This window comes from Canis lupus, chromosome 13 (genome assembly GCF_048164855.1).
Source record: "Canis lupus baileyi chromosome 13, mCanLup2.hap1, whole genome shotgun sequence".
Classification (NCBI taxonomy): Eukaryota; Metazoa; Chordata; class Mammalia; order Carnivora; family Canidae; genus Canis; species Canis lupus.
Genome location: NC_132850.1, coordinates 44,467,785 through 44,472,167, shown reverse-complemented (window position 1 = coordinate 44,472,167; position 4,383 = coordinate 44,467,785).

Below are 4,383 nucleotides of genomic sequence, written 5' to 3'. Positions count from 1 at the left end.
TCCTCTTCTCTACTTATGAGCTAACTGCTTGCAGAACTCAGAGCATGTTCTAAGAATACTCCACCAGGTTGCCCTGTAAGAGGAACTGGGCCTCCATGGGAAGTGGTGTTGGGTACTGTGGCGCCTGTGCCTAGCAGATTGATCAGTTTAATTTTGGGATTCAGTATGTAAAAACTAAGCTTCAACCTAGACCTTATCAATTTAAAAAAAGGTGGCATTTTAATCTGCATCTGCCTTATTTTGTCCTTATTTTCTCTCTTCCTTGAGAAACCTGGTGAAGAAAAAGATGCTCTAGGAGAAAAGGTTATTTGTTTCTGGGCCTACTCAAAACCAAACAAAGAGAACTTAGATATTATGAGGCAAATGTGTTTATTGGGAACTTGAAATAAATTTGAAAGCCATTAATGTCTAGAATATATGAGAATCCATGTTGGCATTTACAATTCTTTCGGGAGGTGAGGTATGGTTGTATCTTACTGGGAAAACCATTCTTTTTTAAATATTTTATTTATTCATGACAGCAGAGAGAGAGAGAGAGAAAGAGAGAGAGAGAGAGAGGCAGAGACACAGGCAGAGGGAGAAGCAGGCTCCATGCAAGGAGCCCGACATGGGACTCGATCCTGGGTCTCCAGGATCACACCTCAGGCTGAAGGCAGCGCTAAACCGCTGGGCCACCAGAGCTGCCCCTGGGAAAACCATTCTTGAATGAGTTGTGAAAGAAATGAGAACTGGCAAGTCAAGGAAGAGTCTTCTGTATAGTGGCCCTTCGGCAAAATCTTTATATGTTTCTCTCTCTGACTACTGTTGTTAGATATATGAATCGAATAAAGGCTTTGTTCAGAGCACGTGGGAAATGTCTAGTCTTTTTCATGCTTAGATATAGCTTTAAGTTCAAAGGGAATAGATCATGCCTTCAGGTCAGGGCATGATTCCAGGTCCGGGGATCGAATCCTGCATAGGGCTCTCTGTGAGAGCCTGCTTTCTCCCTCTATGTCTCTGCCTCTGTCTGTGTCTCTCATGAATAAATAAATTAAAACTTTATAAAATAAATTCATAAATAAATAAACAAGGAAACAAATAAATAAATGTACATATGTGGTTGTATATCTATATACATGGATAGGTGTCATATATATCCAGCCACTGATCAGGAAACGCCAATCTTTAAGGTTTCAGATGGTTTTAATAGCAAAAAGATAATTTATTAACAGCCTTCTAGTTGCATATGATGCTTGTTAAGTACCAAAGAAAGATTTTTAAAATGGCATAAAACCAGTTCCTGCCTTTTGAAGAATTTATAGCCTCAGGTAGAGCCAAAACCTTTAGGGGGAAATACCACTCTGAAACATGCCAGTAGGCAAAAAGATTGGACACAGTGTCAGTTAGGAATTACTGTAGGCCCTTAGTTGTTAAGATACAGGGAAAGGGGGCCTAAACAAATGCAAGGGCTTATTTCTCCCACATATAAAATCAAGTCTGGGAGTAGGCAGCTCATGGATAGTTTAGAGGTTCTCCAATATCATCAGCCTTCTAGGGTCCTTCTATGTTTCTGTTGTATCTTCCTTTGTGACCATTTTTGAGGTCACCTCGTAATCGGAAGGTGGTCCCCATCACTCCAGCTATCACATCGATGTTCTAGGGAAGAAATGATAAAGAAGGAGCCCAAAGACTGAAGAACTTTTCTGGAAGCTCTGCTCATCAATTTCCTCTTATATGCCATTGTCTTTCCCTCTGTGAAGGAAGCTGAAAAATGAACACTTGTATCTGGTTACATGGCTTTCATCGAAGTAGAATGAATATTAGGTATATCCACTATTGAGGCTTCTGCCACAGAAACTTAAGATGGTTTCAAGTAATACAAAGTGAAAGGAAAAAAGTTGATTAATAATAGGAAAACACAAATTTGAGAATCTTAAAGTATCTCACCATCAAGGCAAAATAAATATCCCAAAGACCTGCAACATGGCATGAAATTCAGAAGCACACATGGAGGATTTACATAAATGTCTGCAGAAGCTTTTCCACAATCCATGAGAACGAGACAATGACACATGGTTTCTGATGGCAGCTGCTTGATTACTACTGGTGGCATCCTGATCTGAAACCTGCTGTACAATTTCAAAAAGCACAAGGCAGATTTGACCTCAATGCAATATAGATGTAATCTTGGTTGACACAGAAGTGCAGAGAATGCCAGTACTGGTTTCAAAGTTTATGAAGCTTTGTTCCCATAGACCTTGGCAACCTCTAAAAAGCTTGGCTTCTTGACTAGTGCTCATGAAGATCTCCAAGCTACTTAATGAAGGTTTGTTCAATTGTGTCACCATTGACATCATCACAGCCAATCCATTCCTCATTACCAATGGACTAAAACAGAGTTGTGTAATAGGTCAATTTTTATTAAATCCATATTCCACAGCCATAGTTCAAAGACTCAACAAAGGAAGTTAGACTTAGTCAATGTAAGATTTTCATTGGCAACATGGCTAAAAATCATCACTGAATTTTCTTTCCTTGGCAGAACTGTATCTAACAGTGTGCTGATTGACCAAGATGCATAAAATTAAATCCATAAGGCCAGGATGTCTTTCAGGAGTCTGGTGGACGGAATGAGACACAACTCGATCAAGCATCACTCTCAAAAACCAAAGCTTTTTCCAAAGCAGTATTCAGGCCAATCTCTTTTGCTGCTCCAAGACTTGGACCTGCTACAGGAATTGATTAAGGCTTTTTAGTAATTCATCAAAATCACTTATGCTATTAGTTAATATTAACTAGCAGGAGTGAATTAATAAAAGCCTGTAATGCAGCCAATCTAACAGCGTTGAAATGGAGATTATTCCCTGGGTGAGACATATGTACAGAAGGGATGACAGCAGAAACCACAGTGGCCATTGTCTGTGCAGCAAACCACACCAAAACAGCTTAGAAGTGGAAGAAACTAAAATATTCTGCAACAGAATTTCAACTTGGAGCAGCAGATAAGCCAATAATAGGGAACACAGCAATCAGGAAATTATTACCGCAAAAGCCATGAGCCCTGTAAAATTAAATAAAAGAGCCACTCGCTGTGATAGCTTTTGCTGTTGTTAACTACAATTTCAAAATACCAGTCAGCCTATGGAGAGGACTCTTCAAGTAGCAATCCTTAAGTCATATTCAGAGGAAACATCAATTGTTTTATGTTAAATATGGAGAATGTACACATATATAGTTTATTTGTATTTGTTTGTCAGTAGATGTGTCGCTCAGAAGTCCAAACTCTCAATTCTGGTGTTCCAGACCTGTTGTCCTCTTGGATCAATCTATCTATTCAGCTTTATCTTTTATGCATGATTACTTTATTTTGGGTGCTCATCTTGTACACATTAATCTTAATGTAATGTAATGATTTTTTAAGAAAAATCTTAAAAAGATTTTTCATGCAACCAAACTAGCCTCCTTACTGTCTTCAAAGTCCCCTACCATCTTTTCTAATGTATGCCTCTGGCTAGAATACCTTTCCTTCTTCTCTTCATTTCTGCAAGCTCCTTTCTAGCCATCCTGAAAACCATATAAAATCATTCCCTTATGGGGACCACATCCTGCTGTGATCCCTAAGGGAAACTATTATTTTTTAAAAGATTTATTTATTTGAGAGAGAAAGAGAGAAGGAGCAGAGGGAGAGGGAAAAGCAGACTCCCTGCTGAGCCTGGAGCCTAACACTAGGCTCCATCCCACGATCCTGAGATCATGACCTGAGCTGAAACCAAGAGGTAGAGTCTTAACCGATTGAGCTATCCAGACTCCTGTAAGGGAAACTATTATTATCACCAATCGCTGGGCACTAAATCATAAGCTAGTTTGCATTCTTACTTAGCAGTGGGCATGTCCTTTTTTTTTTTTTTTTTTTTTTTTTGTCTCTTCTGCAAATGGATTATCACCTTCCTGTGTAAGGGACCATGTCTTCTCCTCCTTTTGTGCTTACACCTAAGACAGAGCAATGCACATTCTAGTCAGCATCACTCTAAAAACCAGCACTTTTCTAAAGTGATGTTTTTGCCAATCTCTTTCGATGTTCCAACAGTTGGACTTCCTACCGACGTCAATTCAGATTCCTCTTTAGTAATTTATCTAAGTCATTTGTGTCATTCATTAACATGAACTAGCAGGAGTGAATTTTGGTGCTTTTCATGATGCTTTTCAGGATACTGGACTATTATTACAACTTAGGTCACTAGTTTCATGATGACTGTAGAATGGTTATTATTTGCATTTTAAAGATGAAGGCTAAGAAGCCTAGCCTTGTCTAGGGATATCCAACTGGTTAGTGGCAAGGCTAGATATATGGACCGTATTTCTCATCCTCTACATTACTTAAGAAAATAATTGGTATAAAAATAT